The 27701-nt window shown below is 40.6% G+C and overlaps 1 non-coding gene across 1 annotated transcript; it reads left to right on the forward strand.

The window, feature by feature from the left end:
• Nucleotides 1–19127: 19127 nt before the first annotated feature.
• LOC115032866 lies at nucleotides 19128–19257 on the forward strand. Its single transcript, XR_003838524.1, has one exon. It is a non-coding gene; the product is annotated as a small nucleolar RNA SNORA17 (small nucleolar RNA).
• The last annotated feature ends 8444 nt before the right edge of the window (nucleotides 19258–27701 follow it).

Genomic DNA, 27701 nt, shown 5'->3' on the forward strand with positions numbered 1-27701 from the left:
CTCCATGAGTTCCAACTGTAAGGCATTTTCTCAATTGGTGATCAGGGGGGAGGGGCCCCTTGTGGGTGATGCCATCTCTGGACTGGTAGTCTTGGGTTCTATAAGAGAGCAGGCTGAGCAAGCCAGGGGAAGCAAGCCAGTAAGGAACATCCCTCCATGGCCTCTGCATCAGCTCCTGCTTCCTGACCTGCTTGAGTTCCAGGCCTGACTTCCTTTGGTGATGAACAGCAGCATGGAAGTGTAAGCCGAATAAACCCTTTCCTCCCCAACTTGCTTCTTGGTCATGATGTTTGTGCAGGAATAGAAACCCTGACTAAGACAAGTGGTCTTTGGATCACCACCACACCAGAGTTGTTGAGAAGTCTGCACTAAAACAATATTTCCTGGCTATGTGCATGTGTGCATTAGATCTTCCCATTTTTATGCTGTTATAATACATATGACAAAACTTATGGTTCCTAGTTGTATATACTCCAGTGATATTAAGTACACTCACACTTGAATAGCCATGGCCACCATGCATCCATAGATCCCTGTATCTTATAAAATTGAAACACTTTACCCATAATACTAGTGACTCCCTTTTCTGTCTTCACTGTTCCTGGCAGCCATAACTACATCTGTCCTTATGAGTGGACAACTTTAGTTATCTCACATGCATATCTGTACTTTTGTGATTGGTTTATTTCATTTAGTACAATGCACTCACGGTTCATTGAGTAACATCCTATTATATAAAGAGACCATATTTTTTTTGTCCATTTATCTACCTAGGATATTTGAGTTGCTTCTACATTTCAACTATTGCTGTTAAGAACATGGATCTACAAACATCTTTTCAAGACCCTGCTTTCAATTCTCTTGGATGGATATATATACCCAAAACTGGAATAGCTGAATCCTATGATCATTCTGCATTTAATGTTTAAGGAACCATTATACTGTTTCCCATGTGGGTTGCACTGTTTTGCATCCCCACCAATAATAGTGCACAGGTCTCCATGTCTTTGACCACACTTATTATTTTATGCTTTAAACCAACACTGTGGGTTAAGATAAATTTGCACTGTAATTTGGGTTTCATTTTCCTAATGAGTAGCAGGTCTAAGTGTTTCTTTATGTGCTTGATATTCATTTGTATATATTGCTATTGGCTTTTGGTTCACTAAATTTAAAATAAATTTCTTGAAATTCAGCTTGTTGCCTTTTTTCTTTTCTTCACCCTGGTGGCACATAGAAACGTCTACTGCTGACTTCAGACTCATGAAACCTTGCTCTGTGTTTACTTCTAAGAGTTTACTAAGTATAGGTTTTAAATTTAAGCCTTCTGTTTTGAGTTATTTTTGTAGATGCTACTAGATAAGGGTCCAACTTAAATCTTTTGTGTATGGTGGTTTTCCAAGTATTATTTGTTGAAAAAACTGTTCTCACTGAATAACCTTAGTTCAATCCTTCTTAAAAATCAGTGGCCTATAAAGGAGGAATTATTTCTTATATCTGTGATCTATTCTGTCCATGTCAGCGTGTTATGGTTATTATGGCTTTGTAGTAAATTTTTAAATCAGAAATCCTGAAACTTGAAACGTTGTTGTCCCAGCCCCCTTTTTGAGATTCCTTGTGAACTTTAAGATAGCTTCATATTTATATACATAAGTTTTGGCATGTACTAGCCTAATTATCAGTGTCCTAGTGCCCAGCTTCTCTCCACTAGCCCTGTAGGAGCAGGCAGTATACCATTGTTTCTGCTACTTATGCATTGTGACAGCTTTTCTTTACTGTGTAATTTTACGCTGAGAGAAAGCAAACACTGAATATTACAAACAGATACAGCATTGAGTCCTCACCCAGTCAACTCCCATGCGCCTTCTCTGGGAATATTTTAAAGTCCCGAAGGCTTCCAGCCAAAAAAGGATGAAAACCTAAATGAAACTGAAATAATTAATTTAAAAGGTCAAATAGGAACAAATTGATGATTTGGAGAATTAGGGGAGATTTTACATAGAATTTGGCTCCTAAAATGACTCCTATATGTCAGGATTTGGGCAAGGGTTCTAAGCATCAAGATATATAGCATTATTTGCATGAATTCATGATATATATATAGCTAAAGATGAGTGTATGTGTGCATTTATATATATATAGATTATTTCTCCAATCTTTCCATGGATAATATGTATATCAATTTGTTCTGTAGCTCTGCCTATAATGTCCTGGGAACAACAATGTTGGAGCTTCATTAAACACAACTCACTTTTAGTTCTTATCTTTAAAAAATGGTCACACAACCATTACCAAAAATGTTAACCAAACATTACCAAGTCTCCTTGAAGAAATGGCCAAGTGTAAGGCTGAGGCCAAGAAGAACCTGTGAAAGCTTGAGATATGTTATTGAGACAGAAAGGAAGAGCCGATTTAAACAAGAATACAGACACGCTGGGCATGGTGGCACACTCCTTTAATCCCAGCACTCGGGAGGCAGAGGCAGGCAGATTTCTGAGTTCAAGACCAGCCTGTTCTACAAAGTGAGTTCCAGGACAGCCAGGGCTATACAGAGAAACCCTGTCTCAAAATAATAATAATAATAATAATACAGACACATCAAAATAACTAGGAGTTGATGTGTGTGTGTGTGTGTGTGTGTGTGTGTGCGCGCGCGCGTAATATACGTATGTGATATGTACTCACTGATAAGTGGATATTAGCCCAGAAACTTAGAATACCCAAAATATAAGATACAATTTGCAAAACACATGAAACTGAAGAACGAAGACCAAAGTGTGAACACTTTGCCCCTTCTTAGAATTGGGAACAAAACACCAGGGAAGGAGTTACAGAGACAAAGTTTGGAGCTGAGATGAAAGGATGGACCATCTAGAGACTGCCATACCCGGGGATCCATCCTATAATCAGCCTCCAAACGCTGATACCATTGCATACACTAGCAAGATTTTGCTGAAAGGACCCTGATATAGCTGTCTCTTGTGAGGCTATGCCGGGGCTTAGCAAACACAGAAGTGAATGGTCACAGTCAGCTATTGGATGGATCACAGAGCCCCCAATGGAGGAGCTAGAAAAAGTACCCAAGGAGCTTAAGGGGTCTGCAACCCTATGGGTGGAACAACAATATGAACTAGCCAGTACCCCCCAGAGTTTGTGTCTCTAGCTACATATGTATCAGAAGATGACCTAGTCGGCCATCAGTGGAAAGAGTCGGCCATCAGTTGCAATACCCTTGGTATTGCAAACTTTATATGCCCCAGTACAGGGGAACACCAGGGCCAAGAAGGGGGAGTGGGTAGGGGAGTGTGCGGAGGAGGGTATGGAGGACTTTTGGGATAACATTGGAAATGTAAATGAAGAAAATACCTAATTTTTTAAAAAAAGAAAAAAATTTATGTGTGTGGGGGGGAGTGTTTATTTTAAATATATTTACATATGCATTATTTATATAAATGATAAATAATATATATTATTTATACATCACATATATGATAAATATGTAATATACGATAAACATGCAATAAATTATACACACACATACAGAGTCTGGCCACTCCTGTTTGATTTCAAGCTTTGTTTTTTCCACTAAAATCCAGGTATGAGGTCAGAGCTCTGCTCAGTAAAGTAATAACAAGAACAACAAACTACCTCCATGTCATGGGACAGAACAGGGTTTGTTTACAGACATTATTCATTAGTGAACCTGTTCAAATAATAGTTCCCATAAACAGACTACATTGATCTTATACTGTCCATGGTATTCTGCTCAGCTGTTGGTTGTTGTTGTTGTTGTTGTTGTTTACAATGAACAAAGACTTTTAAAAATAAAACTTTCTTCTCACACAGGGTCCCAAAAAGTAGAGGGAAAGCAATGAAAAGCCAGCACAACCTGGAAGAGGGAAATCTGTTTTAATCCACGGGAAGTAGCTATGTCTGATCTCATGCTGCTCAGTCCGTTTGCTCATTTATGCATGTGGGATACTTACTACATATTATTCAACACATACAAGATACTGATGGAGATTTGACAAGGTATATGCTTTAGCTTTCCACAAAATGTCCCTGCATTGGAGTTGGGACATGCCTTGGGAACAAGGTAAAGTACAGACAGTGGTGTGTGAGGTAGTCCTGACCCAGACAGGGAACACCACACTTGTTTTGTCAATGTTATGCCTATGACTTCGTCTAGCTACTCAGAAAACAGTGGAGACAAAAAAAAAGGCATACTTTTCTCAGTCTTAGAATTTAAAAAATTCTTAGAAAAAATTAAATAAGTCTTTTATGTTGCAGATAAAGTTTATTTTTAGTGTACTAAGAGGCATATATATGAAAGGAATCTCGACCACACATGTGGATAATAGTTAACACTGATGAGTGGGAGAGCTGGTAAAGGAACCCTCAAACTGACCTTGGTACAGCAACGAGAACTCTGGAGCACAAAGTAGGACTGAGCATTCAGTGTTGGGTTGGACCAACTTTTGTCCTTTGATTGCAATGCCTGTGGCATCCTGTGTTTATCTGATAGTTAATAAACCCTGTCACCTTTGACTTTGACAGTAGTTCTCCTTGTTTCTAAATGGCAATGTCACAAATCTTCTTATCTTATATTATCTTGCTCCTCCTACTTAGAAGCTACCTGTCAACACCCACTTTCACTAAAGCAAGAAGAACGGAGAAGTCACACTGCTTTGCTTGTGCCCAGAGTTACCTTAGAGTGTATAGATACTTTCAAAGGTCTAGGACTAAAATCTTCTAACACTTAATTTTGTTTTGATTAATATACAATGATTTTTTACCTCAGTTTCTCAACATACTAATAACTAATGTCATAACAGATGAGCCTGCTCATTAGAAATTACAGGAAAAAGAGTAGGATATGGAGTAATCCCCAAATCCATCAACACTATAGGAATGTTTATCAATGGGAATTACCTAGAGCAGTGGTTCTCACCCTTCCTAGTGCTGCCACTCTTTAACACAGCTCCTCATGCTGTCATCACCCCCAACTATAAAATTGTTTTTGTTTCTACTTCATAACTAAAAGTTTGCTACTGTTATGAATCATAATGTATATATCTATGTTTAACAATGGTCTTAGGTGACCCCTATGAAAATGACCGAGACCCACAGGTTGAGAACCTCTGACCTGGATGAACCACAGCACACAGAATTTAAAAGAATGATTGTAAACCTCAGGTGAAACTTCAACAAGGAACTCAAATTGTTTAAAGAAGACATAAAGAACCTTAGAGTGAGCTCAAAGAAAATAAATACCTTAGTGACGCCCAAGAAAAGAAACATAAGGCTGGTGGAAATGACCAAAGAAATTCAGTGTTTCAAAATGGAATTCATTAAATGACTAGATGAAACTGAAAAACCCAATAATACAACTAAAAAACTCAAGGCAAAGGCTTAGAAGTCGAACAAACCATGCAGAGGATAACCTATAAAGACTTTAAGGTAAAGTGGAGTATATAGATGAAATAAGCAAAGTCTGTGAAAAGCATTTAAAGCCCTACAAAGAAATATATGGAAAATGTGGGACATCATTAAAGACCAAATCTTCTAATTGCAGGAGTAGACTAAAGAGAAGAGTCCAAGGTCTACGGCATAGACTAGGTCTTCACAGATTATAGAAGAAAGCTTCCCCAAACTAAGGAAAGACATATCCATACAGATACAAGAAGCACAAAGACTACCAAATAGACAAGACATATAATAGTTAAAGAACTAAGTATAGAGAACAAAGAAAGTATTAGAAGCCAGAAGAGGATAAGCACAAGCCACATATAAAGGAAAATTCATAAGAATAACACCTTATTTCTTAATGGAAACTTGGTGTCCCAGTGAAAACTGTCCAATAGATGGATGGTTGGTACAAAAAAAGTAAGCAGAGAAACATCAGAATTAAATGACATCATACATCAAATGGACTTGACAGATATATATAGACTGTTGAACCCAAACACCAAAGAATATATATATTCTATTCAGTAGTGTATAGAAGTTTCTCTAAAGTAGACTATATCCTGGTGATACAAAACAAATCTTAATAAATTCAGAAATTTTGAAATAATTCCATGTATCCTATCTGGCCATAATGCAGTAAAGTTTAACAGCAACAACAAACAAGTCTCTGGTAAGTACACAAACTCATGGAGATAAAACAACCCATTACTGAATGATGGATGGGTCAAAAAAGAAATCACAAAAGATATAAAAACATTCCCTGTCCATATTCTGGCCCACAACTCTGGAAAAAGACTTCTGCTTTATCTGAGGTCAGGCCTGTTCTAGGGACCCCCAAATAAGACACAGCCAACTGCCTGCTAACACTCTTTAAAATCTTACAAACAGTCCCCAACAGCATCTCCTCCCTTAGGCTCTGTATTCTGGCCCACAACTTTGGCAGAAGATGACTTCTACTTTACTAGAGGTCACACTCTGGTTCTCAGGACTAGGAATTCAGAGACTAAGCACTCAGAACACCAGAAGTCACACAAGTACTTGGAATCCAAGAGGCAGTGTTGGCACCCAAAATCTCAGAGGTCACACAAGCCACAAAAACCCTAGCAGAGACATCCTACTGGACCTAAAGCCTCGCCCCAGTCCACTCAGGCTAGAAGACCAGAGAGGAAACAAAAACCAAAGGGGGAAAAAACATCCATCTTAAAAAAGATATACTCAGATATCAGCATCAAAGTCTATAGTAATCCCAAGCCCAGATGACTAGAGCCTAGTATAAGAACATGATTAACAACAGCCAAGACAATATGGTATGACCAGAGGACAGCTAGCTACTACAGCAAGCCCTAGATATTCCAACACAGCTAAAGTACACAGAAATTACCCCAAGTCCAATCTTAATAAGATAATAGAGGCCCTTAAAGAGGAAATGAGTAAATCTCTTAAAGAAATCCAGGAAAATATAATCAAACAGGTAAAGGAAATAAAACTGTTCAAGACCTGAAAATAAAAATAGAAGCAATAAAGAAAACACAAACTGAGAGAATCCTGGAGATGGACAATGTAGGTAAGTGAACAGCAACTACAGATGCAAGAATCATCAAAAGAATAAAAGAGATTGAAGAGAGAATCTCATAGAATATATGCTAGAAGAAATTGATACATCGGTCAAAGAAAAAGTTAAAACTAAAAAGTTTCTGACACAAAGCATTCAGGAAGTCTGGGGCATGATGCAAAAACAAACCTAAAATAGGAATAAAGGAAGGAGAAGATTCCCAGCTCCAAGGCCCAAAAAATATTTTCAACAAAATCATAGAATAATATTGCCCTAACCTAAATAATAGATACCTATTTTCATTTTTCTACATACAGACTCCCAGTTAGACCAGCACCATTTAATAAAGATGCTTTCTCTTTCTCCATTATATACTTTTGGCTTCTTTGTCAAAAATCAAGTGTCCATAAGTGTGTGGTTTTATTTCTGAGTCTTCAATTCTATTCCATCGATCAACATGTCTGTCTCTATAACAATACCATGTAGATTTTATGACTATTGCCCTATAGTATAACTTGAGGTCAGGGATGGTGATTCACACTGAAGTTCTTTTATTGTTAAGAATTGTTTTTGCTATTCTGGGTTTTTTGCTCTTCTAGATGAGTTTAAGAATTGTTCTTTCCATATCTTTGAAGAATTGTGTTGGGATTTTGCTGGAAATTGCATTGAATCTGTAGATTGCTTTTGGTAGGATAGCCATTTTTATTATGTTAATTCTGCCAATCCATGAGCATGGGAAATCTCTCCATTTTCTGAGATCTTTGATTTCTTTCTTGAGAGACTTGAAGTTCTTGTCATACAGACATTTCACTTGTTTGGTTAGAGTTACCCCAAGATATTTTATATTATTTGTGAATATTGTGAAGGGTGTTATTTCCCTAATTTCTTTCTCAGCCCATTTATCATTTGTATAAAGGAATGCTACTGATTTATTTAAGTTAATTTTATATCTGGGAATTTTGATGAAGTTGTTTATCAGCTGGAGAAGTTCTCTGGTAGAATTTTTGGGGTCGCTTATGTATACTATCATGTCATCTGCAAATAGTGATGCATTGACTTCTTCTTTGCCAATTTGTATCCCCTTGATCTTCTTTTATTGTCTTATTTCTCTAGCTAGAACTTTGAGTACTATATTAAATAGGTATGGGGAGAGTAGGATCTTTGTCTTGTCCCTGATATTAGTGGGATTGCTTCAAGTATCTATTTCATTTGATATTGGCTGTTGGTTTGATGTAAATTGCTTTTATTATATTTGTCACAAAGCTCACATCCAGGTGGATCAAGACCTCAACATAAAACCAGATACACTGAATCTAATAGAAGATAAAGTGGGAAAGAGCCTCTAACTGATTGGCACAGGGGGAAATTTTCTAAACAGAACTCCAACGGTTCAGGCTCTAAGATCAAGAATTAAAAAATGCAACCTCATAAAACTGGAAAACTTCTGTAAGGCAAAGGACATATAGTCAATAGAACAAATTGTCAACCTACAGATTGGGAAAAAAAATCTTCACTAGCACCACATCTGATAGAGGATTATTATACAAAATATATAAAGAAGTCAAGAAGCTAACCACCAAAAAAACCAAACAACCCAATCAAAAAAATGGGATATAGAACTACCTAAACTGAGAATTCTCAGCAGAGGAATCTTGAATGGCCAAGAAACACTTAAAGAAATATTCAAAGTCCTTAGTCATCAGGGAAATGCAAATCAAAATGATCCTGAGATTCCACCTTATACCAATCAGAATGGCTAATATCAAAACCTTAGGTGACAGCAGATGCTAGTGAGGATGTGGAGAAAGAGGAATGCTCCTCCATTGCTGATGGGATTGCAAGCTGGTACAACCACTCTGGAAATCAATAGAGGTTCCTCAGAAAATTGGGAATAAACCCTCCTGAAGACCCAGCTATCCCACACTTGGGCATATATCCAAAAGATGTCCCACAATACCACAGGGACATATGTTCCACTATGTTCATAGAAGACTTGTGATAGCCAGAAGCTGGAAACAACCCAGATTTCCCACAACAGAAAAATGGATACAGAAAATATGGTTCATTTACACAATGGAACAAAGATATCATGAGTTTTGCAGGCAAATGGAAAGAACTAGAAAGTATCATCCTGAGTGAGGTAACTCAGACCCAAAAGAACATGCATGGTATGTACTCACTAATAAGTAGATATTAGCCAAAATTGTACAAAACACTCAACATACAATCCACAGAACTAAAGAAGGTTAACAAGCCAAAGGGCCCAAGTGAGGATGCCTCAATCCCACTTGGGTGGGAAAACAAAGCAATCACAGGAGGGAGGAGGGAGGAAGGGACTGGATGGGAAAGAGAGCAGGGGTGGGGGAAGTGGGGAACATGATCAAATTTCAGGTCGGGGAACAGGACTGAAGCCCTGAGGGCCAGCAGAAAGAATTGAAACAGGCAACCTCAGGAGGTAGAAGGTTGGGGGACCCTCTAGAATGTATCAAATACCTGGGAGGTAACAGACTCTAAGGACTCAAAGAGAGGGACTTAGATAAAATGCCCATCAATGGGGAGAGGGAACTTGTAGAGTCCACTTTCAGTAGAAAGACAGGACATCAAGTGGAGGGATGGGGTTGCCATCCCACAGTCAAAAGCTCTGATCCAGAATCGTTCCTGTCTGAAGGAACTGCAAGGACAAATTGGAGAAGAGCCTGAGGGAAAGGAGGTCCAGTGACAGGCCCAAATTGGTATCCATCTCAAGAGGAGGCCCCAAGGCCTGACACTATCACTGATGCTATGGTGTGCTTACAAACATGACTGCCTTCCAAAAGGCCCAACAAGTAGCTGAAAGAGTCAGATTAGCCCAAAAGCTCAGAATACCCAAGATACAATTCACAGACCATATGGAGCTCAAGAAGAAAGAAGACTAACTTGTGGATACTTCAGTGCTCCTTAGAAGGGGGAACAAAATACTCATAGGAGGAAATATGGAGACAAAGTGTGGAGCAGAGACTGAGGGGAAGGCCATCCAGAGACTTCCCTACATGGGGATCCATCCCATATGCAGTCAACAAACAAGGAAGCTATTGTGGATGCCTGGAAGTGCTGACTAACAGGAGCCTGATATGTCTGTCTCCTGAGAGGCTATTCCTGAGCCTGACAAATACAGAGGCAGATGCTCGTAGCCAACCATTGGACTGAGCGCAGGATCCCCAGTGGAGGGAGTTTGGGGAAGGGACTGGAGGAGCTGAGGGGGTTTGTAGCCCCATGGGGAGAGCAACTGGCCAGACCCCTGCCAGCCAAAGAGTACACATGGAGGGACCCATGGCTCTGGTCTTGTATGTGGCAGAGGATGACCTTGTTGGACATCAGTGGGAGGAGTGGCCCTTGGTCCTACTGGGGTTTGATGCCCCAGTGTAAGGGAATGCCAAGGTGGGAAGGCAAGAGTGGGTGAGTGGATGGGTGGGTGGGGAACACCCTCATAGAGGCAGGGTGGGGGACAGAGGGTCTCTGGAGGGGAGACCTGGAAAGGGGATAATATTTGAAATGTAAATAAAGAAAATATCCAATTAAAAAAAAGAGTCAGATGCAGATATTTACACCAAACCAATGAACATAAGCCAGTATCACACTAATACCAAAACAAGGTAAAGACACAACATAAAAAGAAAAGTATAGGCTGAGGCTGCTATCACTAGTGAAATCGAATAAAAAATGTTTAATAAAATATTGGAAAACCTGAATACAGAGATACATCAAAAAGATCATCCACTATGACTGAGTTGACTTTATCTGGGAATTTCAGAGATGGTTCAACCCACCAAAGTCAATCAATGTAATAAACCACTTAAAGGGGTTTAAAAACAAGAGTCACATGATCATCTCAGTAGATGCAGAAAAATCCTTTGACAAAATACAATATGCCTTCATGATAAAATTTTTAGAGAGATCAGGACTAGACAGAACACACCTCAACATAATAAAAGCTATATATGAGAAGCATACACCAACATCATCTTTGACATTCTACTCCACAGATACCTGTTCAGCCATGTTCATTGCTGCTATATTCACAATAGACAGGAAATGGAAACAGTCTAGTCCTTCAGCTGATGAGTGGATACTGAAAATGTGGTACATATGCACTATGGATTATCATTCAGTGGTAGGAAAAGTGAAATTTGCAGGGAAATGGGTAGAACTGAAAAAGATCATACTGAGTGAAGTAACCCAGAACCAGAAAGACAAACATAACTTTCTCAACCTTGCTCCAAGCCTTCATATTTGAGGATATAACCTAGACGAACTGCAGAAACCAGGAAAGGAAAAGGCAACAGTGGTAGGGGGAGGGGCTATTGAGAGGGGACTAGCAGGAGACAGTGATTTGAAGGGGGAAATCAAAAATTGGGGGATTAATTAGGGAGAAGGGATAAATACTGAAAAGGGAAGGAAGATAAAATGACAGAGATATGTGAAAGGTCATATTATTATCTACTATATAAAATTATATATAATACACAGACATATCTATGTATATATATATGTGTGTGTGTGTATGTGTGTGTGTGTGTGTGTGTGTGTGTGTATTGCTGTTACCCTTTGTTGTCTCTCAGAGGTGGAAAGTAAGTCTCTACTGCTGAAGACACCAGGAACTTCAGATATGGGACCCAGGGGACCCAAGCTGAAATTGACCTGAATACTTTTTCCATGAGGACTGTCTCTCATAGTAGTATAAAAAGCCATGTAAGTGTTCAAGGTAGGGAAACCACCAACAGTCCTACCCAGCTCAAATGCCTCTGAACCATAGCAATGAGCAGCACGGCATGATAGCCCTAAGACTACATACAGTAGTGGCACACATACCTTGGCAGCAACCAACAGCTCTCTAATTGGATGTAAAGCTTGTTCAACCAAAGTGAAACCGTGTAGTGCCGGAAACCTAGACAGCTAGTAATGACCATGGTCATCTCTTGGAAGAGACCCACAATCCCACTTCACTAAATTAGCATAATTCCTAACTACATTCTGAATATTTATTCTTATACCCTTGGATAAGTGTAGTGCTCATTCCTAATAAAAGAAACTTCTCCTTGTAGTAGACAGAGAGCATTCAGAATACCACACTGACCAAAATACAGAGGACAAAAGACCATGTTGTGCTAATCCCCAACTGATAAATTTACAACACAATTCCCAAACCTAAGGTCAGGGATCACCGTGGAAGGGAGTAGCAATATTGGAAAAGTCAGAGGCACAGAAAGTTTGCTGTGAGATTATGTTCTTAGAAATTGCCAGAGAGCTCACACCCATGAAGTCTCATTAGAATGATCAAGGCCAAGGGAAAACACCCTGCAGGGAGTTTGGCCTGGAGCTCTGGCAGCTTGGAAATCTCCACCCCCACAACTCAGCATGATTGGCCAAAACCTACTCTCAGAGCTGTTCTTTCCAGCACTGAGCATGCTCTGAGAACCCTACAAAAGACCCTCTCCCCTACCCAGCCCTTTGCTCACTCTCTTCCTCTTCAAAGGCAACCTCCATTCTGTTCTTCTCCCCAATAATTCTCTTGTGTGAAGCTTGTTGCATGGTGTGACTTTGTGGTATTCCTTGGCTTTTAACCGTCAAGATGCACTTGTGCTGGAAAAACCCTTACACTGGTGCTGCGACTTGGATAGGTTCTTTGGGTATATGAGCCACACTGGGACCTTATCCACCATTTCTACTTCACCCCCACTCGGAGCTGCAGTCCTGCACCTTCCTTAGGCCCTACTGGGCTACTGTGACCCTTTCCTCCCCTTTCTTTTTCCTGTCTCCCCCTTGAAGCTGCCTATAGTCCCTTGTTTCTCTATGTTCTTGTGGCTGTTGTGATACTAGGCGACCCTGTTTCCCATCCTGTTCCTTGGTCCTGAGCTCAGTTTTTCAAACCTCATCAAAAGCCCTGGTATCAGGCACCTAGTCACCTTGGGCACTTCACCCTGAACGCAGTGATGACCCACTAGATGACTTGGTCTCGTTCGGTCCTTCCTGAGGCCTGTGGACGCACTTGACTCCAGGCTATGGTAACCATTTTTCCTCTCCACCCCACTATCCATGGGCTCAGTGAGATCCATGTCCTCTCATTCCCCGTTGGGATGCCTCTTTAAAAACCTCCAGCCTCATCACCTGATACCTGCCCTTAAGGGCCTCAAATTTATTTTATTTTGCACAGATCTGGCCTGAACATCCCTTTGATAACTGGTACAGCCATACCTAATGGGAACGGCAAATATCATGAAGCCAACACAGTTGCTTAACAAAGATCCAGCGAAGCTGAGCCGGGTGATGCAATGGCTTTCATGAGGTCTTCAACATTTCGCCTTGCTCTCCAGGTATTGCATGCTTGGGGGGGTTTGAATATCTGTACAACTTGGCATACTAGATTGATGAAAGTTTTCTGATGGATCATTTATGTATTCTCCCATGAGTACTGCCTCTAAGCTTCCCCAGGAAAGTCCTGAGCATTGTTACCCTGCCCGCTCTTAGGGAGATATCCTTATCTGCCCTATTACTTAAAGATCTTCCTTACACCCTGGAGGCTGGGACTCACATAGAGAGGCCAGAGATCTCCTTATGAGGCTCTGACTCCAAGATACTCTTGGATCGTCTGCCCCTGTACCCACTCAGAAACAAGATAATCAGAACAAAGTAAACTTGAAAAGGTAAACAAAATTAAGGGGGCTAGAGAAGTTGGCTGAAGATCAGGCTAAAAGTCTCTTCTTACTATATGCTCAGGCAATTATGCAGCATATAAGATAAGGGGCTGCATATGTTATGCCCCTTAAGGAAGATACAGCAACAAAGTTAGATTGGCCACCAGTTATCTCTGCCCTACACAGGGGCTTAACAAAGAATGGTACAGATAGATGGTAAGAGAATGAAGTATTAAGACTCCCTTTCTCAGAAAAGTTATCTTATACAGGGCCACTGTCCTATGACCAAGGAACAAAAGAATACCAAGATTAGATATACAAATGAACCTCACAAAGATATAAACATTGTATTGTGGCAGCAATTGAATAATAACTGCAGCAGCTTTGGCCTGAAGATTTTTCTTGAGCCAAATGATAATTAGCACTCTGACCATTAAAAGTTGATAATCTCTTGCTTGGAGCATGACAGTCCGCCTAGGCTGGCGTAGAGATTTTCTTTCAGTCTAATACTCTTGAACCTGCAAGAGCTACCAGCCTGAGAATGGGCTGTCGTGCTTTGGCAAAATATGCCTCTAGGTTCTCAAAAATTTGGTTATGGGGTTGATGAGGGGAAATGATTGTAAAAGATAACTCTGTTCTGTCACTGTTTATCAATGATGACCAAACTTGTGACTAAGAGGAAGTTAAGTACACGTCTGAGATAAAAATGATATGATCTGAGTTTTGGAAAAACATGAATCTATCCCTGCCTACGGAGTTCTGTATAAATAAAGAAGCAAGCACTCTGACTGCCAGTCAGTCAGGCTGCACGATTCCCCAGCCTCCAGGCCTGACTCACTCCTCCCTCATTGACTCCTTATCTCCTCTGTGGGTTCTGGCCATTGCCAGGGCTAGACTCCAGCAGATAACCAGTTCAAATGGCTGCCCAACAGTACCCTATATTCCAATATTACTCGGGATTTTTATAACTACTGTAAACAATCAGGGAAATTGAAAGAGATTCCCCCCATTCCATACATTCAAGCTTTCTCCTATCTCTGCTACAAGCCATGTCATGAACATGGCTGCCTAAATAAGACCTGAACAAAGATGACACCAATGGTCATGCTGACATGGATGGGGGGGGGGGGAATATCAAGGAATCTCAACCCTAGACAAGGAACTGTGGGCAACTGGGAAATGACTAGAGCAGAAGAAATTGTTTGCTCCAGAAAGGAGAACCCAATACCAAATGGTCAGATCTGAAAACATATACATACAGGTAACATATGGGCAGAACAGGTTGTGTGTGTGGGTGATAATTTTTTAAAAAGAAGCTATGAATTTGAGAGAGAAAGGGGGACAGATTGAAGGGTTTGTAGGGATGAACATGAAGAGAGAAACAATGTAATTGAGTGAGTAGAGGATGACTGGCTTGTTGGACATGTGGATCCATGGCTCCTCTCATCCCATTTGAGGGGTAGCAGTCAAGGTCTGTTCACTCCGATTAGGTACCAGACTTCGTGGAACTGAATCTCCATCTTACCACTTACTAATTGCTCATCCCTGCCATCTTGCCCTGTTATCTTTTGATGACAGTTCACTCTGGTGTGAAATGTAAATAAGAAAATCTCTCCTTTGGGCAGGGGCTGTTTTGAGTCTGTATGAGGGAATCTATGCAAAGCCAGGTCTTTGCTAAGGTGTCTGTAAGAGTTAGTGACTGTTTCATTAGTATTTCACAATTACACAAGGAAAGTTGACGCTCATAGAAGCTTAACTCTCAGAAAGTGGTGACTCCTTTTCTTTGGACAGACCTTTCACTGCCATGACAGACATATTGGTTTGTAGCAAAATGTCACTTCAAGACACCAGAGCCGTCTTCTGACATTGCACACTGGGCTCACTCTGCTCCCATAAAAGACCTTCTCTTTTTATCTTCCATGGGTCATGCCTTAGAACACTCACTGTGCATGAATTTCTGAACTGAACGTATATATATATATATATATATATATATATCCCCTACCACCCTATCAGGATACTTTATTTGTAAATCTAGAATAAACCTATTTTCAAAGAAGTGAAATTTTGAATATTCATTTGGAATTACTCTATGAACATAACATTGTTGACAAAAAAAAAAATCGCTTACCTCAAAAGAAAAAAGTTATGGCAACACATGAGTGGGCATCATCTGGAACATGGATTTAGATCTCCCCAAATACAATTTCCAGTGCAGAAACAACTTTGTAAAGTTTTTATGGCACCATAACAAAGAAAGTGATAAATCAAGGCATTAAAAAATAATTGGTAGGAACATCTAAGAAGCAGAGGATGCAAAACCGAGAGAACTCCACTCTAGAGTTTGGATGTTATCTGACAATACTCTTAGCCTTGGTGAAGAACAGAGTTCCGTCAGTACATTCCAAAGTTTTTCAATATTTTGTCAGGATGTTAGATCTGGCATAGAGCTTGCCAATGAATGGCTATTTAGTAGACTAAAGATTGCCCAAGATAAATTGTGCTACAGAGCTGAAACATTCCAATCTTGTCACATTGCTGAAACTTTAATTAGTCAATCAACCTATAGAAACAACTTCTTTCCAGGAATTCCCATCTACAATACAAAAATGTGCAGGGTCTCTGCCACCACCATGGCCATTAGAGGAAAGATCTGTGGGAAGCAAGAAGGCAGTCCAGAAACATAAGTAGACAGTGTGGGCTAAAACTTCAGGAGTCTGACCCCAAGTAGTTTATTTTAAGCATATTTAAGCACAGCAGAATTTGTTGAAATTTTTCTTGATGATAATTAACTCAACCCAAGTACACAATAAAGCACAAAATAAGCTAAATAAAGATTGGATGTGACTACATTGAAACTCTTTATAAAGTACCTGTGACACCTTTCATAAAGATGGGTTCTACAGATTGACTGGGAAAAAAACCATGCTTACAACAAAGGTTTGGGGGAGGATCCCATGCAGTCTATGACTATGAAGATAGCACAAAGATCACCAGGCTATTACCTGTGTCTGTTGTGCCTTCTGGGTGGATAACAGGTCTTATAACCCTTGATTTAAAGGAATAACCTTGTGTGTTTAACATTCTAGGTTTCCCTTGTGCTTATTTGTGAGCACAACGATTTCTGTGCCTCCTGCTTCTCTCCCATTTTACTTTTTTAAAGAGAAAACTGTGACTGTAACAGAGATCAAGTTTGAATGCATTGCCTACATGGCTAGTCTAACATAGACAAGCACAACAGAATTATAAGAACGACTAACGGAGGACCAAGGGCCAAGGAAAGGGGAAAGTCATATTAACCATGGTGCCCACTCAAAGGTCTCTTGAAGTATGCATTAGCAAAATCCCTTATTATCACAGAAAAAGAGTAGCAGACATATGTAAAAGGAAGGCAAAACTGGTTTTCTTTAAACTATTGGCACAGGGTACATAGATCAACTCCAAATCAAAGAAGTCTGAGGTTTCTAAATGAAGAACAGAGGGTTACCAAAAGCTGCCAAGAAAGATAAGCAAGAGAGGAGGTATTTACTAAATCCTGTGAAATAATTTCAGAATAGTTTCCCATTGGGGCATTTTAGATTCCAGACAATCTTTAATTATTAAACATAGTAAGACACCATGAAATATACCACCTCACGATCCAATGACTTAAAACAATTAGTCTACGGTTGTACATTATAACTTCATTCTTCTGGAATAGGTGGCCAAACTCTCGGACTGGCAGAATCTCTGCAGTTCTTCATGTTGGCTTCCTGGCTTGGGGTCAGCTGTCTATAGACTTGTCTATGATGACTTTAGCTAAGCAACTGGCTCTTTTCCATGTGATCATAGGTACACATCTCTTATCCATTAATAAGGTTAGCAAGAATATATTCTCAACCAGCAGAAAAGCCACAGACATGAGACATACATGGATCTTCTCCAGACTCTTGCTAGCTCCCTGTCTCCTAACATCCTATTTGCCATAGTTAGAATAAAAACCAAGTGAACCTCGGACACAGATGTTAGAGGAACTGCCAAGACATAGATCAAAGGCCAAAGGAAAGCTGAGAAGGAAGGGCTACACTCAGCTAATAGGTAGTCTGCCAAACACCTATCCTAGTTATCAAAGCATTTGACAGAAAGGACTCCTTAAAATGTGTTAATTTACCTCCTTAAAAACTAGAATGATTTTGATTAACTTAGCTCTTTCACACATACAGCAAAATCCTTCACTGTCAACGACAAACAGTATCAAACACTTATTGACGTGTTTATTATTGTTGTTGTTGTTTTTTACAGAAAGACAGGTTGTACCCAAATTACTGCCACAGGGTTCATGAACGCAACTCCAATTCAGAAGAGACTGAAACTTCCAAATGGAGAAGTTTCTTGGAGTCTGAGGCACCTCTAGAACACTAAACAGGCAGTCTAAAGGCTGTTTAGTGTAAGTCCATATCTATCTGCTCAGTTGAAATAGCAATAGTTACAAAAGTTTCCTGGAATGCTTTTCCACACAACACTGATCACAACAATGATAGATACACTCCTCACACGACTTCACAGCCAACCTGAGCCTTCTATGTTTCTTCCAATTTGAAAGAAGAAATAATTCACTAAAAAGCAGGGAAACTGTGACCTGTAAGGCTCCTTTTTTTCCTGTGAAGCCCCGTGAAGAGAGATAGCTGCCTGACACAGTGCTAATAACACAGCTCTGGCTTTGGTCATTGTTGGGGTCCAGGAGTTGCCCCACAAACCCCACGACCACTGATCTCAGTCAGACAGGGGTGGTTTATTGGACACACACCCTAAGACTGATCAATCAGAGCCATAGCTCAGCACTCGGGGGCTGGGGCTACAGCCTGAACATCTTCCTCTGTCAGCCTATAGAGGCTAAAACTGCAAAACCCACAGTGAGTTCATAAGTACGTGCAGGAAGCATTGCCTGGTGGTCGGCTCTGACTCACGCTACTTTAGACATAACAGTTCATGTTGACCTTCAATGTGATGGGTCCTATGCAAAGCTTCGTGGAATTTCTTAAGACTAACAAACCTTATACAGAGCATAACAGGATATATGATCATCCCCATGACTCCGCTCTGAGTCAAGTTATTTTTCCATGTCAATGACTGGCAGGCATATTACAGCAACAATATGAAATAGCTGGCAGGCATGGAACAAAATAACTACAGTTATGCTGGGGGCAGGACAGGCCTCAACAGTCACACACATAACAAGTGTGGAGGCAGGACTAGCTCCAGACCGTGCGGCTTTAATACTATGCTCATCACCAAGCCCTGTATTTATTTATAATCAGAATCTGCCCTGTGGTGGCCAGAATTTGGAGCAAATGTGCTAATTTGACCATTTCCATGATCTACTCGCTCCAAAGTCTTAAAGGAAAAAATCATCCTAAATTGAAAAAAATATATGACATAATATCTACCAAAACTGTCCTACCCCTAGAAGCATCGCATGCGTGCTGTTGTGTCACACATGTGTCAGTAGGTGGCAGAGAGAAGAAAGGCTATGCCTAGGCTCGTGTTCAGACCTGTAAACATCTGAATGATTCGCAGCCTAACATTCCCTGAAAAAGGCAAGCCTAGAATGACCACCAATCCAGTACCAGGGGACCCAGACAGGGAGCCAGCCTGAGGCAATTACTAGTACAACTCTGTGGGCGTCTGAACAAGCTTCCATGGTGGGGAGCAAGCAGGAGACAAGATGAACTCCGCATGGGGCTACACCTAAGATCATCACAGTCTGGTGCCATAGGGCCCAGAGAGGAAGCTAGCCTGAGATGACTATGCAGGCCTGGGTGTGGGTGCAAACCATGCCTGAGCTGACTCTTAACCGGAGCCTTAGTGCACAGGTAGGGCATAACACTCCTGAGACCACTCCTGACACTCAGAGACCACCACCACCCCAGCACCGCCAATCAGAGCAAGTGAGTGGTGGAGAAAGGGAAGAGAAAGAGAAACAGAAGGATGTGTGCACAGTGGAGAGAGGCACAAGTGGAGCCTTGAGAGCAGTGAGGAACAGCCTGATGTGAGTATCGATGCCACCTGGAAGCATGGTGGGGTCCTGGCCTGTGCTGCCACCCAGGGAGAACTGTGTCCCTGGCCCTGCAGCAGCAGGGATCTGTTACCACCAAAGGCCATGTGGGCATCCCTGGTCTGGGCTGCTACCCAGGGACATGCTGACATCTGAGGGCTGTGCAGAACTGGGCCCACCCCTCAGCTGGGCATCATAGGAGAGCTGGTCCTGGGATCTTAAGAGCAGAAGAGCTGACCCTCCCCGCTAGGCAGCTGCAGTATCTGGAGAGTGGGGCCTGCCACTCATCTCCCATGAAGAGGCATGAACGAGGGAGAGATACTCTCCTCCACACTCGGTATACTTTGCCACCTACATCAGACAGGAGAGCTGTCCCTGCCCCTCACCTGCTGTAGCACTCAGGAAAGAGGGTCCTGCACCTCAGCTGGGAAGCACAGTAAAGCTGACCCTGGAAGTACGGGCACAGGAGAGCCAGCCCTGAGGTGTGAGCATGAGAAAGTTGGCCCTGCAACGTGTCTGCTGTGTGATGGCAGAGATGAAAAGAGATGCCTTTTCCCCTCCCTTGGAGAACAGGCCCAGGCCCTCACCTGCTGTGGCACTTGGGAAAGCAGACCTGCACCTCACCTGGGCAGCATAGTAGAGGCAGCCCTGATGGCATGAGTGCGGATGTGCCAGCCCAGTGTTCATGAGAGCTGGAGAGCTGGCTCTGCCCCTTGCTGGCTACAGCATGGTTGGATGGGCTAGCTGGGACGGGGCAGGAGAGCTGCCCTGGTGGTGTGGGTACGAGAGAACTGACCAGCTCAGATACCTCCCAGGCCCAGATCTAGGGATCTGACTTGGCCCACTCCCAACATCTACCCAATCAATGAACTGCTAGAGTGTGAAGGGGCTGGTCCTACAGATCCAAAACTATAGGATCTCCATGACACAGAGCAACAACAGGACATCATCCCCTAGGAGTCCCAGTGAGGTTGCAGTATTGATAGAGTAGCAGAAGCCAAAGGCCTTGAACCAGATCAACCACTCACTGCAGGGAGCATTTGCAAGCAAAGAAGTGTAGACAAAGGGTAGACTGTGGAACACACTGTGACACGCCGCAGCTTCCACAAGATTGTTTTTACTCTGTTATGGGAGAGGGTGGGAGGGTGGAGGCAGGTTAGAGGGGAGGAAGAGATGAGGTGGGTTGGGATCCATGATAAGAAATTAACGAAGAACCAATAAAAAGTTTTTAAAAAACCAAAGTTTCAGTAAGCTTTTAAAATATAAATTATTAACTTTTTTCAAATATCTTAGAAAGTAACTTTTTTAAATAATTTATTTTATGTGTGTGCATGCATGCACAGAAGTCAGATAATACTTTATTTCTTTTTTTATTAAGAATTATTTATTTATTCTATATGAGTACACTGTCGCTGTTTTCAGACACACCAGAAGCGGGCATCGGATCCCATTACAGATGGTAGTGAGCCACCATGTGGTTGCTGGGAATTGAACTCAGGACCTCTGGAAGAGCAGCCAGTGCTCTTAACCACTGAGCCATCTCTCCAGCCCAGAAAATAACTTTCTAAAAGTGAAGTATCACTTGGTCTTTTGTCTAATTACTAACTTGCTTATAAAGTTAGTTTTGGAATTTACCAATCATTGATTCGGAGAGAGATCTATCTCACTCAAGGGCAAGGCCACTGGACTCTATGTGCCCATCAGGGGACATGTGCCAAGGTCCATTCTTCTTCTGACATTCTTTTTCAGGACCCAGAAATGGACCAGTAACGACATGTTCCCTGAGAACAAGTCTAGGTGATGTGTAAGCAGCCAACAGCTTGTATAAATTCATGCTGAAGATTAGCGTGACTGAAATTTGCCATCAATGTTTTCTTTTCCTCATGTGAAAATGTCACCACGTGACACCGAGAGCGCGAGAGACTGATCACCCCATCACGTTACTCTGACTTTCTTCTAAGACTGGGAAACGTCTGTGAGGACCAAGACTTTTGTTTCAGTGCCCATCTGTGGCTACGAGATGGTTTTTAATCCAACGTAAAGGGAAAACCTGCAGACTGCAGAGCCGGAAACAGATGCTGGCGGGCTCCCAGCACCTGCCTGGTGAGGTCAGAACTCAGGTGGTGACTCAGCACACCCTGCTCCAGTCAGTCTTTCTCCCCTTTGTTCTTGTTTTCTGAAGAATTTCAGGGTTGCCTCGAAGTGACCCTAAGGAAACAAAACAGCACAAGCCCAGAAACTAATGAGAGTCCAAAGAAAGGCAACTGAGATGACTCAAACTGATGTAGCAAAAGAGAACATTGAAAGGAGTTACTGAAAGAAAACTGCTCATAATATAACAAGTTTTTATAGAGGGGATAATTGACACATTCTCCCATATGTTTATGAAAATCAGTAGGAGAAAATTAGATTTAAATCAAAATATAAGTATGTTGATCTGTCAGTGTCTAAGATGAATTAAGTTGTCATCTCGTTCTCAAAGAGGAAATAATCAAAAAATACAAGCTTCAATATATACTAAGGTCAGTGCTCTCTCTCCCCTCTCAACTCTCCCCCTCTTTCCGCTCTTCTCTCTCTCTCTCTCTCTCTCTCTCTCTCTCTCTCTCTCTCTCTCTCTCTCTCTCTCACACACACACACACACACACACACACACACCATTAAAGGGTGTATATGCACTGAGCCTTCTCTCCCCAACTGGTCTGTTAGCACGTGACAGCTTTAGTGCACGCATGGACGAGCACACCTTTCTTTCTTGTGACTCCGAAAAGTCAGGTAGTAAACAAAACTAAGCAGTCTTCTTTAATGTGAAAGTTCTCGGTTCTTCAAAATTCAAATGCGCAGTTTCAATCACAAGGAAAAAATTAAAAAGTTTAAGAACCTTACCAGATAGTGAGATGTTTTCTGGATTCCTCTACAAAAGTCTTCTGTGGAGACTTCTGCAGCCACTGGGATCTGCAGCTTTCTGAGTTCAGTAAAGGTTCCAGAAAAAGCTGTGAACTTCACTTTGATTCAGAGCCCAGGGTAACCTCTGATTTTTGTTTTTAAGTGGATTGTTGAAATTAGCTTATTAACTAGTGGGTTTCTACATGCTTGTTCATAAATGCTGATCCCTGCTTCTCCTCCATCCCATGCTCCAACCTGTTTAATAATTCAACCCCTCCTAATTTCATTTTCACACATATTCTGTTCCTCCTATTATGATTTATTTGATCGTAGAGTTCTTTATGGCTTTTCATACATACTTCCTTTGAGTTATCCCTCCATTCCACCCACAATTTCTCCCATACTCCTGTACCCTTTCCTGCCTAAGTCTTTCTACCCTCAGTACTCCGTCTCTATACTTTCATTTTACCTATAACTTACTATAATCCCTCCCTTAAAATGTCTACCTCAAAGGCCCCTTTCTAATTTCCTGGCTTCCAGTTGGGCTCTAGGTTAAACACACACACACACACACACACACACACACACAGGCACGCACAATGAAGTTAGCATCTATACATAAGCAGTAACATATTGTTTGCCTTTCTGGTCACAAGTTGTCTCACTCAGTATAATTTTCCCAATTTCATGTGTTTATCTGCAAATCGTATGATTTCATATTTCTTTACAGTGGAGTAATATTCATTTCCCTATGCATATGTACCATTCCATCCGCTCATCTGCTTACGAACAGCTAGATTGACAACACATCCTGGCAATTGTGACTACGGCATCAATGAGCAGTCAGTGTGTAAGAATCTCTGTAGTGAGGTAGAAATTCTGCTGCGCATACGTACTGACATGTGCAGCAGGTCATACGGCAGTTCTATTTCTAGTTTGACTGTGTCTTGTTTTTAAGAAATATGTAGCCTGATTTCCATAGCAGCCACCCTACCTTCCGTGCCTTCTAACATCAGATAACCACTCCCCGCTCACCACATCTATGCCAGCATTTGCTATTTGTAACCATGATGGCCATTCTGATTGGGATGAGACCAGTCTTAAAGTAGTTTTAATTTACATTTCCCTGATGCCTAAGGATAGTGAACACCTTTTAAAGTGTTTCCTAGACATTTGCATTTCTTCTTTTGAGAATTTTCCATTCAGTTCTACAGCCTTTTTTAAAATGGTGTTACTTATTTTGTTCATGTTCAGTTTTTTAGTGTTTTAAATAGTCTAGATACGAATCATCAGTCAGACGAAGAGCTGGCAGAGATTTTCTCCCATTCTGTGGGCTGTCTAGTCACTCCACCATTGGCTTTGCCATATAGAACTTTTGGGTTTCATGATGTCACTTGTTGGTTGTTTGACTAATCTCCTGTGCTACTGAAGCCTTATTCAGAAAGTCTTCATCTGTGTCTATAAGATAAGCCATACGGCTTATTTTTCATCTAAGGGTTTCAGAGCATCAGGTCTTATGTTGAAGTCCTTGATCCAGTTGCCGCAGAGTTTAGTGAAGGGTGAGAGATAAAGATCTCATGTAATTCTTCTCCATGTTGAAATTCAGTTTTCCCAGTATCATTTGTTAAAGATGGTGTCTTTTCTCCACTACACATTTTGGCACCTAAATCAAGTAACTGTAGCTGTGCTAATGTTTATATTTTCTTATAGATCCTTTGTTTTCTATGTCTGTGAAGAATGGCATTGGAAATTTTATTGGGGTAGCATTGAATCTGTAGATGCGTGTGGCAGGATGGTCATTTTGACAACATCACCTCTTCCAAATACTGAGCATGAGTTGCCTTTCCACCTTTCAGTGAAGAAATCCTCAATGTCCTTCTTAGGTGTCCCAAAATTCTCACTGCAGAGGTTTCTCATGTCCTTGATTAAGTTCCTATGTTGTTGTTGTTTTTTTTTTTTTCCAGACTCTTTGCTGCTGGTCTATAAAAGGGCTGTTGATTTTATATGCTGGGTTTTTTTTTTTTAATGCTAACACTTTGCTTACTAGGCTCAGAGGGTCTAAGAGTTTTGTTTGCTTGTTGGGTGGAGTCTTCGGAATCTCTTATATGCACAAAATCACATCATCTACAAAAGGAGAGATTTTTACTTTTTCCTCTTTGTATCATTTTTATTTCCTTCCATTGACACATCGTTCTAGCTAAGAATTAAGCATTATTTTGAATAGAGAGACTGACACACTGGGAATGCTTTGAGTTTCTTTCTGTTTAGAATGACATAGGCTACATGTCTGCCATAATAGCCTTTTTGATAGTGAGGTATGTTCCCTTCATCCCTAATGTACCCATTACTTTTATCATGAAAAGATGTTTGATTTTGTCGAAGGAATTTTGTGTATCTGTTGGGATGACTGTGTGATTTCTTTTAGTCCATTAGTGCAATGAATTATACTTACTGACTTATATATAATTAAACATTGTTTTATCAGTGGAATAAAGTCAACTTGGTTATGCTGAATGATAGTTTTGATGTGACATTGAGTTGCAAGTATTTTATTGAGAATTTTTGAATCTATATTCATAAGGGAGATTGGCCTGTAATTTTCCTTTTCAGTCAAGTTTTATCTAGTTTTGTGTCAGGGTAATAGTGGGTTTGTTAAATAGGGTTAAAATCTACCCAAAAGAAAGAACATGCATGGATTGTATCCTAGGTATTCTGTACTTTATTTTTTTGCTAATATCCACTTATTAGTGAGTATATACTATGCATGTTATTTTCTAGTTCCATCCATTTGCCTACAAAACTCAGGATGTCCTGGTTCTTAATAACTGAGTAGTATTCTATTGTGTAAATGAACCACATTTTCTGTATCCATTCTTCTGTCATGGGACATCTGGGTTGTTTCCAGCTTCTGATTATCACAAATAAGGCTGCTATGAACATAGTGAAACACATGCCCCTGTGGCATGGTGGGGCATTTTTGAGTATATTTGCAAGAGTGGTATTGTTGGGTCTTCAGTTAGATCTATTTCCAATATTCTGAGGAACCTCCAGATTGATTTCCAGAGTGGTTGTACCAGTTTGCAATCCCACCAGCAATGGAGTAGTGTTCCTCTTTCTCCACATCCTCACCAGCATGTGTTGTCAGCTAAGGTTTTGATCTTAGCCATGCTGACTGGTGTAAGGTGAAAACTCAGGGTCATTTTGATTTGCATTTCTCTGATCACTAAGGACTTTGAACATTCTTTCTTAACCCTGGCTAGTTGTTCAACTCAGCTATTCTGGCTTAAATGCCTCTCCAAGCTGACTGATTCAAACTGATTTCTCTCGGCTTCTCACTAAATTGCTTTGATTGGCCTCAAACTAACTCTGGCAATTTATTCTAATCATCTGGCTCCTTTTTATTCTCTGGCTCCAAATGCCTCTGCTGACCTATACTGCATGAACTGCACAAACTGAACAGAACTCACAAACTCAAGTAAACTCAACTGAACTGCACCAAACTGCTCTGAACTGAACTCAACTGGACTGTACTCACTCAGCTACCCTCCATTTCTGATTCGCTCTGTGCTGCTCTTAAGTAGCCGCTCTTTCCTCTCTCTTTTCGTGAGAGTTGAATGTATCCTATCTCTGATTCATTCTGTCAAATCTTTCTCTTATTTCTTTACTTTGTCTGCCCCTCAACTAGACTTCACTTTCAAACATGGCTGTTTCCTTGTACAAACTAACTTTACTTACCTTCATTGCTTGGGAATAGATGTGTTTACGAAGGGTGTGTCACTATTCTAGCCAGATCACACAGACCTAGAAGGTCTTTGGGTGTGATTCACTACCAGAGCAGTCATATTGATAGATTACAATTCTTCTACAGAGACCCATACATCATTCAATAATGTTATTCCCCTTGAGTATATGCATTTTCTCTATTTTCTGTTGCTATTGATATCTATCTTCATTTCATTATGGTCAAATGGAATACAAAATATTATTTCTATTCTTCTGTATTTGAGACTTTCTTTGTTTCCTGATATGTGGTAATTTTTGGATAAATTCCATAGCCTGCTGATAAGGGCATGTATTTAGTGTTAGGGTGGAATGTTCTGTAGAAATCCATTTGAGTTGTGGTATCATTTAACTCCAATGTCTCTCTGTATTTTTGTTTGTTTATTTGTTTGTTTCTTTGTTTGTTTGAATGGCCAGTCTATTGGTGAGAGTGGGACACAGTAGTTTCCCACTATCTGTTACTCCCACTATGTTGGGAGTAATCTATGGCTTTACACCCAGTAGTATTTGTTTTACAAAGTTAATCATAACTGTAACTGGTGAGTATGTGTTTAAAATTGGAAAAAAAAAAAACTTGAGTGCTCAGTTGTCCACTTTTTGTAAAATTACCTGCTGATTCTTAATCACAGTATTTTAGTGCCTTCTTGATATGGAACCAGTTAATTTTAAGCTTTCATTTTTAATTGTACTTTTGTTTAATATTTTCTGTGGCCAACTTTCTATTTCTCAAATTCTCTGTCTCCAGTGGAAGCCTTTGTTCCGGAGGTTCCCTGTGCCAGAACACTTCCACCTCCAATCTTCTCAGGCTGAAATTCTGCTTGCAGCTTCCTCCTCAGATTGGATTTTATATTCAACATGCGGTTTTATGCCTCAGAGTTGCTCAATGGCAGCACTGAATCACGTTCCATTTCACAGGACAAGGAAACCAGTAAGTGACTTTACATGAAAGGCTTGTTATGGGGCACTGCTTTTCTTAACATTTTCTATCCTGGAATAAACAATGCAACTGAAACTGGAGCACCTGCCTCATTCTTCTCCCCAGATGACTTATCTATAAATAATTTGCAATGTCGTCTCATATTTTTATTCAATTTCTCACATCTGTACATGCACAGTAACATGAATTGCTATTATTTTAAATGTATTTACACAGGATTCTGTAATTCACCTTTTAATTGAGTAATGTTTTTCCAGATTTACTGAAGTTCACATATACAAATCTAGTTCATTCAGATTTTTTTCTTTTTTTTCCCCTTTTTTTTAATTAGGTATTTTCCTCAATTACATTTCCAATGCTATCCCAAAAGTCCC

Source organism: Mus caroli, chromosome 12 (genome assembly GCF_900094665.2).
Source record: "Mus caroli chromosome 12, CAROLI_EIJ_v1.1, whole genome shotgun sequence".
Classification (NCBI taxonomy): domain Eukaryota; kingdom Metazoa; phylum Chordata; class Mammalia; order Rodentia; family Muridae; genus Mus; species Mus caroli.